The sequence below is a fragment of the Rhinopithecus roxellana genome, chromosome 10, assembly GCF_007565055.1.
Source record: "Rhinopithecus roxellana isolate Shanxi Qingling chromosome 10, ASM756505v1, whole genome shotgun sequence".
Classification (NCBI taxonomy): domain Eukaryota; kingdom Metazoa; phylum Chordata; class Mammalia; order Primates; family Cercopithecidae; genus Rhinopithecus; species Rhinopithecus roxellana.
Window position 1 is genome coordinate 111,672,446 of NC_044558.1, and position 15,764 is coordinate 111,688,209.

The following is a 15,764-nucleotide window of genomic DNA, read 5'->3' on the forward strand; positions in this document are numbered from 1 at the left end:
TTTTTTGGCATTTTATTTTAAAAATGAGACTAAAGATATTTGAACCTGTTAATAAACATGTTATTTTGTCACATAAAAATTGTGCTATGAGGAAGCATGAACATATAAGAAATTTTGAGATGATACATTCATAAAATTTGCTAGTCTGCTACATAATGCAAGACAGACAATTTATAGTCATCTTCTTCCTAGTTTTCTCAGTCAAAAGAAATATTACTAATGGTCAAAAATGATCATCAATATATGTAATTAAAACTACTACAAATAACAACCATGAAGAGAAACATCTTTGTATGTAGAGTATGCAAGGAAAATAAAATATGTTTTCAAGAAAAATAATTCGATGTATGAAGAATGTATTTTTGTTAAGGGAACAGGAGGGTAATTTTGTCCTAAGGTAAAATGATTAGTTTTGCCAGAATCAGAAAAAAAAAAAAAAAAAAAAAAAAAGAGAGAGAGAGAGAAGGACAAAAGCTAAACAGATATAGAAAGTTGTAAAAAGTTCATGGAAGAAAGAATTTTATATGTTTAAGCTGGTAAGATTGAATAGATTTATTTACAAAGTTTTGTAAAAGAAGAGGAAGAAAACAAGACACAGAAAGAGGAGGAGGAGAAGGAGGAGAAGAAGGAGAAGGAGAAGAAGAAAAAGAAGAGAGCCCAATGCTATAATAATGCAAAACTAGATTTTTTTTCTGTTGAAAATGCCCGTTTTCTTGGATTACAGTAAAATATCTTTTTGTTTGTTTTATCTTTTAAGTAATCTTCCTAGGAAGCCAAGATTTTGTGTCTTATCAAGATAGTTTTCTGTGTTTATGTTAACCTTTACCGTTGGCCTTGATTATTTAAGAGAACTGAGAGCTTGCAATTTAAAAGCACTAAAGCATTTTACCTGTTTTACAGTGTTGCCTTTTCAAAACAAATCTTAAGCGAAATCTTGTTCTCAAACTGATCTTGAAATTTCTCGAAGGGACCCTGAATAATTTCAAAAAAATTGTTCTTTCACCTTGTAAAGAGAAATACTAAAAATAGTTTGGTTTATTTAATTGATACATTGCATTGCATGAAAAAACACTTTCAAATAAGATACTTAAACTTTCCCTAAGTTATATTTTTTTATGGACAAACATTAGGCATTTTAGAAATTACATAAAATTCCTAGAAATTTGTCAATGTCCCTTCTGTCCACAATATATCTTGGTATAATATCATCAGTGGTGGCTCTAATTTTTATTTAAAATATTGTATGCCTCAAAAATAGCCAAATTATCTTGTCCTTTGGGTCATTTTTATATTGAACTCTCATTACATGTTAATTTCCATTTTAAATTTTTTGTCATTCACACATATTCTGATTCTTCTCCGAAAATATTTGCAATCAGCTACAAGTCATAATGCTTCATGATGGTGTTGATTAATTTAGAGACCATAGTTTAGTACTGAATTAAGGATTTTCAGAACTAGAGTAGAGAAGCCAATGGGTTTATGAAATTTCTAACCCAAGAGCAAGGAGAACAAGAATTATTTGTTTTGATGGATGATAATGAACTGAAGAAGAGTGATTATGGTTTTGTTTGAAAGTTTGTTGGTTCTTTAATGTTCTACTTTCTGGATATAAGCACTCCTTTCATTTTTCTCATATTTATGGAACCAGAGAACAAGCCCAATCTGGTTCAACTTTGAATAATAAAATGGTGAGTTATTTTTCAGTTGCAATGGATTCTGGGTTGCAATTATGTAAACTGGTTATGTTCAGATGAACCACGTGTAACTGTAGTCAGAAACTAAATTCAGGGACTGTATTAAGAAGGGGCCATCTCATGACATAATCCAATCAGATCAAGTCCTGGCACCACCCCATGGCACAATCCATTCGGATCATGCCTCATGGCATCATCTCATTGTAAGATCCAATCAGCTCACACGTTATTACCCTCTGCCTATAAAACCTGCCCCAGTTCCCAGTCTTCAGAGGCAGATTTGATCACTGCCTTGTGTCTCTTTGCGAATTAACTCACAATAAAACCTTTATTTTCTCAAAGACTTGTGCCACATTGGGCAGAGAAGCCATTGCTTACTCAGTAACATTTACACTTGTAAAAATCAGTAGATTATACTTTTGTAAATATAATATTTTCTCCCCGATCCTTCCAGAATTTGTAAACTATTGAGTATTCTTGTTTTCCTGGCAATATAGTTATTTACCTGTATTTAATAAGAATCTGTTCTCTTTGTAATAGAACACAATTGGAAACATTGGTTATATTTATAAGGCTTTGACTTCAATGTCATATTTGAGAATGATGTGTATAGAATCCGAGTTATGGAACTGAAGTTAGCTTTATAGAACCAATTTTTACAAAGCTATCTTGAAAAAGCTGGCCCAATAATAATTGGCTTCTAGGGTTCCTAGCCTTACAGATGAGTAACGAAGACCACTTCCTGGCAGTCCCAGGGAAGATGGGCTATCTTGAGAACCTCAAGAAGAGAGGAATTCATTCAAATCTATAAGTACCAGAAGTGAAGTCTGATGGCTAGTTCTTGGCTTGACTTATTAGCTTCAAAAGGTTTTTGGAATTATAACCTGAGATTCCTTATGAAAAGTTCCAGCAAAGAAAACTCAAAAAGACCTATGTGGTCATTTACCATTCTTCCTTTCCTTATGTAAATAATCAGGTCAAATCTAATGAGACCAGATTTATTTTGTCTTTTAAAATAGAATAACCTCACTTTAGTTATCTTTGATAAAAAATGAGCGTGATTAGAAAGATCCATTTTATGTTTCAGTGGAAAAATACAGTGCACTCTTGTGAGTTCTCGATTATTCTAGCTTTTTTTTCCAGTATCCATCTACAGCTTCCAATTTTCTCTCACCCTCCTGACTTGGAGTCAATGAGATGTAAAACTGTCTTTTTTTCAAAACTCTGCAAGCTGAAGCTCGACTATGTGATATAAACTTCATGGAAATCACTGTAACAGATTATGAATAGACAGTCTTTGTGCTTGTTGCTGTGTGGGCCATGCAGAATGTTCATGGAAACACTTCATGCTATCACTGAAAACATTCAACCTGCAAACCGAGAAACTTTGTCAGTTTGCCACTGCCATCCCCACTTCACTATCTAAAGATGCTTCAAACTCAAATCAAGATGTCTTCTTGAATGGCGGCCCTGTGGAATCAGAAACTGGATTTCTAACCATTATTTTTTTTTTAAATTTTCACAGAAATTCCCCTCATTAAATTCCTGACTGCTAACCCATCCAGCAAATATACTATACTACCATCTCCCAACAGGTGCTTCAGCTTGTCCTCAATGAGCAAGAGATAACTCAAAAAGAAATGGACTTGTTTTGTTCAATGGAAAAAACAGCATTTCTTTTCTTGAACAAGAGAAGGGACTGACAAAGAATCTTTTCTTGACCAAACTTTAATCCGTCTCCTCTGAGCTGAACTAGGCCCCATGTTGGGCATATCCTCCAAGAGCCTAGTTTTAGCACTTACCCTGTAGAGTCAGCTTAGTCAAAATCCCTTGCTCTCCACATTTCATCCCTCTCAATATCTGATCAAATTTTTTATCCACCACCATCCCTCAAGTAATGACTGATAAATCTATCTTGCATTAAGCAAGAAACTTGCTGGGTCATTTTTGCACAAAATTACTCTACTCTCTTAGTGATTTTTCCATCCACTGACTCACATCCTACTCCTTGGATATAACCTTCTACTTTTTGTATTCAGAGTTTAGCCAAATCTATCTCCCCTATTACAAAATCCATTGCATTAGTCCCCATGAAGTTCCTTGAATAAAGTCTACTTTATGTTTAATAAGGGTCATCATGAATAATTTTCTTTCTTTAACAGCATCTAAGAATCTGATTCATCTAATAATTGTGAATCATATAATTCCTCTAATAATTATGACTAATATAAAGAGTATCTTTCTCTATTTATATTTTTCTCTTTACCGTTATCATAGGAAAATTAAAAATTCTGCATTTTCAATTGTGTTCAATGAATAGTTGAATACACAGATTAAAGGATAATGTCTTTAGAAGTTTACTTACTTACTTGAAAGACTGCAATACTTTGGGCAGCACAATACCAATAGTGAAGAATACTATCCTAAAATGGTTCATTATTTCAACACCGCATCTTCTACTTAGATGAGTCCATCATTCTTCCGTTTTCTAATTATTTCAATCTGTGCTTCAGCACAGTTAGAATAATTTATGTGTGATGAAATACTCTCTATTAATATGAAATAGTAAAATATTTCAAGATATAAAAAATGTAAGATCACCACGATCTGGTAGTATATCATAAGATTTACCAAAAGGTCTAATGGGCTCATATGTTAATTATAATTTATAATAAATGTGCCATTTAAACAAGAATAAGTATTCTCTTTTTTTGTCTGGTAGAATTCCAATGAAGTATAAATATCATCATACATCAAACTTTAAAACAAAAAATGTGTTTAAACAAACAGACAAAAAACCCAATAAAAACAAAAAACTAATTGGTTTCAACAGACTCTGATGATTTATCAAAGGTGAACAGTATTTTTTGATGAGCAGCCATTTTAATGTTGATGATAAAGTCAAGTTCATTAATTTTTTTTTGATATTGCTTTTGTGTATTCTCACCATTGCTTAATTAGTATAATGGAAATATTCTCATATGCTTTCTTCCAGAGGCTTTATAATTTTAGTTTTTACGGTAGGTATAATAACCATCTTAAATTAAGTGTATGATGTGAAGAAGAGGATGAAGTCCCTTTTCTACACTATTTATTCAGTCATATTGGGTGCCTTTGTTGAAAATCAAATGTGTATATATGTGTGGTTATATATTTGAAGTCTCTATTAGGTATATGTCTCTATTTTTCCTTATATCAATATCATACTATCTGGATTACTATCTGAAATATGATGATGTCAGTCATTTGCATTATTATGGAAGTTTTATCATCAATTATTAATTTTGACAAAAACAAACCAGAATTTTAATTAAAAATTTGTTGGGTCTGTAATTTATACCATCCACTTACCAGTTTCTACCAAAAAACTATTTAGAATTTGAGAATTTGCTGGATGTACAAATAAATTATTTGAATCTAAAAATATATTTTTCTCAACATGATATTTATTTACATTTATTCAGGTCATCTTTAATTTGAGCAATGGTTTTATTTTTCAGTGATTCTGACATCTTTCATGGCTTATAAAATTTATTCCTAATAATTTGGTCTTTTTTCTATTATTACAAGTGCTTTTTGCACATATGTTTTCTGCTACTACATAGAAATACAATTTATTTTTGTATATTGATGCCTTGGATCCTGTGACCTTGTTAAATTTAACCATCATGACATTGACAAGCAATAAACAGATTTAATACTTCTTTTCCAATCTCTAAGACTTCAACATTTTGTTGCTGTTATTGCTACCTTATTTCCATGGCAATAAGTAAATAGGCTTCCAGTCACATGTTAAATAGAAGTTATTAAAACAAACTTCTGTGCTTTGTTATGATGTTAGGAAGAAAACATTAAGTATTTCAATATAAGGTAAGAAGATAGCTGTAGTTTTCTTACAGATGCACCTTATCACACTGAGGACATTTCCTTCTATTCCTGGATTGATGAAGTTTGATATTGAGAATAACTGTGGGGTGAATTTTGTCAAATATTTTTTCTCCATCTGTTGAATTTAGGGAGTCTTTTTTCCCCTTTATTGTGCTATATGATGGATTATACTTGCTGATTTTGTAATTTAAACTAAATAGAAGTATACATTAAGTAATTATATAATTATTTTTATGTATTGTTGATTTGCTAATATTCTCTTTCTGCATTTATGTTCTTCAGAAATATTCATATGTAATTTTCTTTTTTATTTTCCAATATCTTTGTCAGCTTTTGCTATTGGAGTGCCAACCTCAGAGAAACCTTCAGTCTAGGGCTAATTTTGCCTTATAGCCAAGGCATACCCTTCTGAGTACTCTAATGACCCACATATTACAAACTTTTTCATTTCAGTTAACAGAAATAAGAGTTAGTCTTTTCTGTGTGTGTTGCAGAAGACATTGCAACTGTTCCTTTCCAGTGATTCTTTAGCAACCTTGAATAGTTTGTTCACACACATGCCATGATAAATGTTCAGACATAAAATAATCCCTTTCTCTCTCTCCCTCTCTGCAGTTGTGTTTTCCATGCAGCTTTCTCCTCTCCAGTATCTGCTTGAGAATTATAGCCACTGCAGAATCCAAGTATCTTAGCTATGTCTCTTCAACTCAGAGAGATCAGTTGTCTCTTTGACTTCACTCTGCTTGTATTGCAACCCAGAAACTGTAGCCAGTAAGCTATGAAAATAACCTCATTTCCACCCTCCACCCATCAGGAATCATTGTCTTGTTCTGCCTATTTTATAATGTCTAAATTTTGTTTTACTTATATTAATTCTGCTTTTTTTTAGTTGTTTAAGGATAGAAGTAACTCTGATCCCTATTTCTCCATCACGGTAAGAAGCATCTTTCTGGTTATAAGATTATTTGCCTACACATTCTTTCCTTTATTTTCTTGAAAAACATTGCTCCATTATTGTCTTGCTTTCTGTGTTAGTGCTGAAAAATCTAATCTTGCCTGCTTTTCTTTCCATTATAAATGACTTATCAAACATAAATGAGTTGGTTGTGTAGCTTAGAGGCTTGCTGAATATTTTATCTTTAAAGTGGAATCATATATGTCTTGTGGTTATCAATTCTTGGTTAAGTACTCAAGAATTACTGAAGAAAATCAGAAAAATCACTCTTGATCACTTGATATGTAATTGTGTATTTAATTCTAAACAGAACATAGGGAATATAGTGTAAGAATAATGCATAAATGTTATACATTCTGATAATGCCAAAAAATACCCAACTAAAAATACAAGGAGATAGAAAGGGGGAAGTAGTATAAACTAATACACCTACACTGTATAGATAACAGGTGTAAGTCATAAACTATTATTTAAAGCAAAACAGACCTCAGAAGCAAAGTTAGAAAACGAGACTAATGAAATAAAGATAATTGTAAAAGCTAACTACTTAAACAAAACTGCAAGAGTTCCTAAATACCAAAATGAATACAAGAAAAATATCTGCAAAACTACTAGTGCTATGGCTTGAATGTCTGTCTCTTTTAAAACCCATGTTGAGGATGGGAGCAGTGGCTCACGCCTATAATCCCAGCACTTTGAAAGGCCGAGGCGGGCAGATCACGAGGTCAGGAGTTCGAGACCAGCCTGGCCAACGTGGTGAAATCCCGCCTCTACTAAAAATACAAAAAGTAGTCAGGGGTGGTTGTGGGTGCCTATAATCCCAGCTACTCAGGAGGCTGAGACAGGAGAATCGCTTGAACCCATGAGGCGGAAGTTGCAGTAAGCCAAGGTTGTGCCATTGCACACCAGCCTGAGCAACACAGCAAGACTCTGTCTCAAACAAACAAACAAAACCCATTTTGAAAGATAATCCCCAGTGTAACAGTATTAAGAGGTGAGGCCCTTAAGAGGTGGTTGGATCATGAGGTTTCTGTCCTTGAGAATGGATTTTTTTTTTTTTTTTTTTTTTGAGACGGAGTCTCGCTCTGTTGCCCAGGCTGGAGTGCAGTGGCCGGATCTCAGCTCACTGCAAGCTCCACCTCCCGGGTTTACGCCATTCTCCTGCCTCAGCCTCCTGAGTAGCTGGGACTGCAGGTGCCCGCCACCTCACCTGGCTAGTTTTTTGTATTTTTTAGTAGAGACGGGGTTTCACCATGTTAGCCAGGATGGTCTCGATCTCCTGACCTGGTGATCCGCCCGTCTCGGCTTCCCAAAGTGCTGGGATTACAGGCTTGAGCCACGCGCCCGGCCCTTGTGAATGGATTAATCTATTCATGGATCAATGGGCTAATGGATTAATGGGTTATCACAGGAGGGGTTAGTTATCACAAGAGTGGGTCTACTATAAAAGTTAGCTTGACTCTCTTGTGCCCTTTTAGCCTTGTGATGGCTTTTGCTATGTTGTGATGTAGCATGAGGCCCTCACCAGAAGCCAACCAGATACTGCTACATGATATTGGACTTCTCAGACTCCAGAACTGTAAAAAATACATTTCTGTCTGTATAAATTACCCACTCTCTGTATTCTGAGATGGCAACAGAAAACACAACAACACAATCACAAAGGGAAATATTAATACAATGAGCAATTTTCTAAATCAGAAACACAGAAGATGCAAGAAGTCAAAATTCCTAATAATAGGGACATTTAATTTTCACAGTTCAATATAGGTCAAGAGGCCAAAAATTGCCAAATATCACCACAGTAAATTGCATGAGCCAAGAAGTTTTAGAGACATAAGCACAAGTTTATGAGTTCAAAAACAGAGTGAAGGAAATTAACATTCTCTCAGAATTTCCTAGTTTGAATAGTTTAAACATTAGCAAAGACAGAGAATATAAAAAATCCAAAGTTATCTTTTAGAATTTTAATTTTGTGTGAGTTTTGGTCAACAAAGCACATATCATAGGTAGAGATTAAAAAATATTTCATGCCTGACCATAAACCAGTATAATTCAGAATATAACAACAGAGGAGAGAACCACATTACATGAGAGAGATGTTGTTGGCTTATAATAGTATAGTAGAAAATGAGATGAGAGAATTGAAGATATTTGGAGACAAGTTAATTCCTAGGTAGTAGGATAGGGCTAATAGGTAGACATTTAAATTTATATTTTAAATCGATAGATGCAGTAAAAACATTAGTAACTTAGGGTACCAGTGTAAAAAAATGTATGTTAACATATTTTGTGAATAATACTGATTACTAGGAATAAACACTACATTGAACGTGGCAGACACAAACTCACCATTCTTTACCAGCTCCAAGTGTTAAAAGAAAGTAAAATTTTGGTCTCAAATTTGTAACCAGGTGAGCACACCTTGATAATATAAACTTCCATGTCACAAGCTACTGCCTGAAAATATCATTCATGCAAATGAAGACTACTTACTTGAGCAGTAGATTTTGGTTCCATGTTCAAATAACATTTTATCTGCTAGAATTTTTTCTTTGTTTTGGAATAATATTACAAAGGACAAGTATGTTTTTCTTTTAAGGTCATGAGTTGATTGTTACAGATTAGGCTCATTTGAAAAGTGGTAACTCATATTATCTTGATTTGAGTGAACTGTTTCTCAGGATGATATATCATCTTTATATATCCTGAATGTTATAGACATTTGCTTGCTAACGCCATATCCCGCAATACCTTCTATTTCTTTCACACCCAATGGGAAATAATGAGGGTATTTTGTTTACTAATTACGTTGCGTTTTCAAAAACAGCTTCATCACAACTTTCTGATCCAAGGCTATTGATTACAGGACACAGTTATGGAAGCAAGGCTGTAACAATATCCTTACTTCTCTGTACCAAATATATTCAGCATTGGCATGTCTGCTTCAATAAGACTTAATCAGTTTTTGTTTGAATCATACGCGTTTTCAAAGAACTGGGGGAGGCCGGGAGCGGTGACTCAAGCCTGTAATCCTAGCAATTTGGGAGGCTGAGGCATGTGGATCACCTGTGGTAAAGAACTTGAGACCAGCCTGGCCAACATGGAAAAACCCCATCTCTACTAAAAATACAAAAAAAAAAAAAAAAAAAAAAAAAAAAAAAAAATTAGCCAGGAGTGGTGGCGGGCACCTATAATCCCAGCTACTCGGGGGCTGAGGCAGGAGAATCGCTTGAACCCGGGAGGCTGAGGTTACAGTGAGCTGAGATCGCACCATTGCACTGCAGCCTGGGCAATAAGAGAGAAACTCCATCTCAAACAACAACAACAACAAAAACAAAAACAAACAAAAAAAAACCTGGGTGGTGGGCCTGCTGCAGTGGCTCATGCTCATAATCCCAGCACTTTGGGAGGGCTGAGTTGGGAGGATTGCTTCAGGACAGGTGTTTGCAATCAGCTTAGGCAACATAGTGAGGCATCATCTCCACAAAAATTAAAAAAAAATTAGTCAGGCTTGGTGGCACATGCCTGTGGTCCTAGCTACTTGGAAGACGGAAAGACTGAGGTGGGAGGATTGCTTGAACCCAGGCAAACAAGGCTGCAAAGAACTATTATCACACTACTGCACAGCCTGGGCAACGAAGAATTAAGACCTTGTCTCTTCAGAAAAAAAAAAAAAAAAAAAAAGTAAAAAGAAACAGATGAATGATGAGTGTTCACTTACATCAAAGTAATATTTCAAAATATAAACATTAAAATTATTTTGAAGTGATACTGTACCAAGTAATTCATTTTTAAAATAGAAATAAATCATTTCACTCTAAAGTTCCCCTCATAAAAGACTATTATATGTGAATATATGGATAAATATACTAACATTCAAAATGCATATTATATATTCATGCATTTACACTTAATTTTGAAATTATACATAATGTGGCATATATTCCTATACATATAAATGCACAATTATACATATATAAATAGAGCTATATTCACTTACAAATCTGTGAGCATGTACTATTCTTCCGCACCATTTAATACCGGTCCTATCTGAATTTTACCTACTGTTTACAAACCACTGACAAAAAGAATATACGGCTTTTCTAGTGTCATGACGGTCCACAGAATCTTGGTTAAAAAACAAACAAAAAAAGACTTTCTTAGTAAACTCTTTTCTCTCCTACTCCCATAAATATTGTCATTTTTCATCATTCTATCCAAGCTTTTCTTCTTTTTCTTTGTTACAGTATTTTTGGTATTACAGGACTTCTCCTGCAGCCATATTTAGAGCTTCAGCTAGGACTCCTTCCTGAATCCCAGTACCAGCTTTTGAATAACGACTATTCTCTTTACCTATTTTTCTGCTGACCAATAAAACACAATGCATCTAAAACTGTAATTTTCCTTTCCTGCCAGCTTCTCCTTCCAGATTCTTATTTTTGGTAGGCTCAGTTTTCTCAGAGCTAATTTTATAGCTTTTATTCTCTCATAATTAGAGACATGCCAAGTCCTCTGGTCCTCAATATCTCACCTGCCACAATGTTTCCTATTTAGTTATCACTGCCGTAATCAAAGTTCCCGTTAATACTTCCTTTAATTTTGGCAACAGCATTACATTACTGATGGTTTTCCCTACCTGTTCATTACAATTTTGAAGCATCAACCTCTAAACCGGAAGTGGGAAACTAGTTTTGGACGTTCCATCCCTAAACCAGAAGAGGGATGATCCGCCCTTGAGGGGAGATTTTGATGCACTCCCAGCCTACGAGCTTTAAGCAGATGCCTGCTTGACGATGTTAATGGGGGAAACGTAACAATCCTGCCTTGCTGTGCTGCGATGTGAATCAAGAAGGCTGCCTGCAAATGATCTCAGTTAACTCAGTAAGAAACAGTCATGGCAACATCATGTGTTAGCGTGAACTTCAGCCAGCCCTGTTCGGAGCTCGAGGGGGAGGTCCTTTCAGGTCAGGGTTTCCCCGGACCTCATAATTTATGCTGTGAAAATTGTGCAGAAGTCGGTCTGTTTTCGCCCTGCTCTTGGCAAGAATTGGGGGAAGAAACCTAATGCCCCCTCGAAAGTATGTATTTATTTTTCAGGGCCTAGAATTTGCTGAGCTTGTATTTGTACTCTGCATTTTATGAAAAAAATGACAATGAGGAGCGCCAAGGAGTACTTGGGAACGTGGAGGGCTTGAACAATTTATTATTATTATTATTATCATCATCATTATTATTTATTTTGAGACAGGATCTCTTGCCGGGTTGGAGGGTTCAAATGATCCTCCCACTTCAGCCTCCTGAGTAGCTGGGACTACTGGCATGCACCACCATGCCAAGCTAATTTTTCTTTATTTTTCATTTTCTTTTTCTTTTTCTTTTTTTTTTTTTTTGGAGAGGCGGGGTTTTGCCATGTTGTCCAGGCTGGTCTTGAACTTCTGAGCACCAGTGATCAGCCTCAGCTTCCTGAAGTGCTGGGATTACAGGTGTGAGCCACCACACCGGGCCTCTGTGACCTACTTCTGTTTTTTCACTTCTGATGTGGAATACACAAAGTTTATTCTGTTTTGTAATAATAAGAGTAGTTATATTAAATAATAGTAAGGCTGGTGCAAAAGTAATTGCGGAAAAAGCGCAATTACTTTTGCACCAACCACCAACGTGTGTGTGTGTGTGTGTGTGTGTGTGTGTGTGTGTGTGTGTATGTGTGTGCGTGCACACGCGCGCATTTTTTTTTTTTTTTCTTCTAGGAAATAAAAAAAAGGAACTGGGGCCCAGTGTCCTGGAAACTGGAGTACTTCTAGCACTGTCTCCCTTTGCTGTCTCCCAACAAGCTGTTTGTGCTATAGTCATGCCAGTCAGCTGGGCTTTGAGGAGGAACTGGAGGACCAACTGTGAATGCACTGTGAGTGAGCATCTCCCATCTTGACTGTATGGAAGGCAGAGGTCTGGCATCCTTTGTGTCAGGACACTGAAATTTATCCAGATTAAGTATAACCTTTGCCCAAATCCACCTGGCTGGAGGAAGCACATTGCACAGTTGCCACCACAGTAAGTCTTGGATTGCTTGAGACAGGAATTTTAGCAATTGCTGCAATAACTGGAGGAAGAAATAAAAATCCTTATCAGCTTCATATAGAGAGTTTCAAGATGGTGACTCAGGATCTGAGCTGTCAACTCCAATGGTTCCCTCTGATTTTTAATGACCTTAAAGTGCTTTCATTTAGTGCCTTACTTGTATATAATCTCACATATTTTGTAAATGCAAAGCAAGTAAGCACATTCAACGGCTATTGATCAATTACTTTTATTTCTTTGAGGTTCTGCACAATTGAACATCCCTGTGTTTTGGACACTTGAAGCTGGTAGGTGAGTGGTAATAAGTATACAATTCCAAATAAATGGGCTACATTCGTTTCTCATGCACAGCACCTAACCTACTATTATTTCACATTGAACACCAGTGGAATCATTCATAATCTTCCAGGTGACTCAAATAGAATAGGCAAGGACTGAGATTTGCTTGTAGGATAAACAGTAAAGAAAGAAATCAAGCATAACTTAAAAGTAATTACCCTTTTTTGGGAATGGAGCCCCAAATCTTTGATGAATTGCCATCACATATCAACTAAATGTACTCAACTGGGACAATTCTTTTTCTAGAAGGAAACACTAATGCAGTTTATTAGGACACTACTCTAAAAGACAAATGTGATGTTCCTGTGTCATCAAGTTTTGTCACAGGGTTGAAATGACCTATCCCAGTGAAATTTCAGAGCCAGAAGATTTTCTGGTGTCTATATGGAACCAGAGGAAGATAGAATGAGCTTGCCAGGACTTGGACTTGTTTGGCAAAAGCCCTGGTTAAAGCCAGACCCAAGCTGTGGAAACTAATATTTTGTGCAGACAGTATAGTTCCAAGGAAGCTGTGCATTTTCCTGATACCAATGTTATCATTCCTGTGCCTGAATGTGTCTCCTGGGAAAATGCAGCAGATATCTAGGAAAGTTCTGTTGGACTAACCTTTGCAATTCAGAATTGAGTGGTAGCAGTCCTGTATTCAAGGTAAGGACACTTAACACAGAAGTAAAAACCAATCTGTATGTTAGTTCTAGATTCCCCACTCCTTATTAGAAAAATTTAGGGATTCAACTACTTAGAAGCATGTAAAGCTGAGAAGGATGTTATTGGTGCAACACAGTGTATATTAATTCTCAAAGGCCTACGCGTAAATTTGTTTTTGGTATGCAGACAGGTTTTTCTACACAATTTCTTTCCACCTTAGGTGTGCTACATTTCTGTGCATTAACTTAAGAACACTAATGTTCTCCACATTTGTCTCTCATTTTAATATTCAGGGATTTGCTCTCTTCTTTGATCAATTATCTCATCGTAAAAGTTAATTTTTAAGTCAGCAAAATGTTACCTTATTACTGAAGATGCCTCTGAAGCCTATTTTCAGTCAGAAGTGGTTGTTCATTTTTTTGAACTCATACTATTTTATCTGTATGTCTCTTAGTTTCCTTAATACTTTCTACTTCTTAGAATTGTTATCTGTATGTCTTATTTACCCTTGGATTCTGATCTTCTTAAATTTGAAAATACTTTAAAAAAACTTTTATTATATCACTTGAGTACATAGGGGAGTGTTTAAAAAGATTATAGCTACCACTCTGGTTTGAGTATGTGTGTTTGTATGAGTGTGTGTGTGTGTTTACATTGCAGGAATCTTGAACTTGGAGCTATATGACAAACTACTAGCCATGAAGATTTGTATTTATTATTTATAGCACAGCACCCCTTGAAAACTTGCTTAAGACTTTCCCTGATATGACCCAGATCTGTAATGTTATTTTGGGGCTCTTTAATTGAAAAATCACAAATGAGCATATCAAACTTAACTTTGTCTACTAAGAAGGCACCATACATTTCTCTTTATTTGTTTATAACTTATTTAAGTGAGAAGTGAGGATAATGTCACTTGTTAAATTACATAATAAATATAAACATCTTTAACTGCTATAAATAAAAATCTTTTAAGATATTAAAAATGTAACAGAAAAAATATTGATGCTGTATACAGTTAGAAGATGAACAGCAAAACTGAGTACTGGGGGAAACTCAGACATGTAATCTAATCTGTCTAATATCAAAATTCATATATCATACAAAGTTTGAGGAGTCTCACAATTTAGGGACAGGTATTTTTGGAATCTGCTGGGCCATCTACTTGTCTTCACTGCCTCATACATATACATATATATGTAGAGAAATAACATTTTTAACTATTCTATTTGTCATTGGAACACAATGAATCTCTATTATTTACCTCTAATCATTGTTCATGAAGGCAGATAAAGTATTAGTTATACAAACGTTATTACATTTCTTCTTGGGAAGATAATATGTGGGAACTTGTTAGTTTTCATCAACTCAAGAAAAATGCTCACTTATTAAGGAATTGATGCTGATACGCAATGACAAGTGAATTATAACACTGTAGAGTGCTTTGCTTAGAATGCATATGACTGTGCATGTAATCACAAATTCCTCAGGTTTCTGGAGTGTTACTTGGACTATATGCGACAAACCACCAAACATTAATGAGCTCAATTCTTTTCCTTCAGCTCTTCAAGGTTGCTCTTCCTCAGTGCAAATTATTCTGTGGCCCTATGTAAAAGTGGGAAAGAAGAAAAACAAAATTCTACCCATCTAAATGAAAGTGGCAACGTTAATCTACCCCAAGGCACTAAACTGTAGTATTTTATTTAATCATTTATTTTAAAATCAACAGAATGCAACAGTAAATTACATTCCTCAAATCATAAGGGCTGGTATTCAACACTTAACCTCAAGTCAGGGAAAACATAAGTGTTGCAGTCAACTCGTCATCTGTCTGACATGGTCCACTGTTATGTATCTGACTTGCTTTGCTTGCTTTTTAAAATGCTTTCCCAATTTGTTTTTCGACTTTGCTTTGTGGAAGGCTGCGTATGCCCTCAGGGCAGTATTCAGTACTTTCTGACAAACAGAAAGAATGTTGCTGACATAGCAAAATCTTCAGAAAGCCAGAAAAATGAAAAGTTTTTCTGAAACATAATTATAATTACATTGTGTACAAAAATCTCAGATATTGATAGGAGCACATGTAATTGTTTCGCTGTTTCATATTTTTTTACAGTCCCAAGTTGTATGTTCATCTATAGTATAGGTGGTAATGCAAT

The 15,764-nt window shown here is 35.2% G+C and overlaps 1 protein-coding gene across 4 annotated transcripts in view; it reads right to left on the bottom strand.

The window, feature by feature from the left end:
- The window catches only part of MGAT4C (MGAT4 family member C), a 900,286-nt gene that overhangs the window by 23,219 nt on the left and 861,303 nt on the right, over nt 1-15,764 (bottom strand). The window contains exons 2-3 of one of the 4 annotated variants that reach the window (XM_010355529.1): nt 10,640-10,671; nt 8,893-9,000 (exon numbers count right to left, since the gene is read on the bottom strand). The exons of the other annotated variants lie outside the window; for them this stretch is intronic. The gene's annotated coding sequence lies outside the window, so the exon portion shown is untranslated. The remainder of the gene's footprint in view (nt 1-8,892; nt 9,001-10,639; nt 10,672-15,764) is intronic. 4 annotated transcript variants of the gene reach the window in all.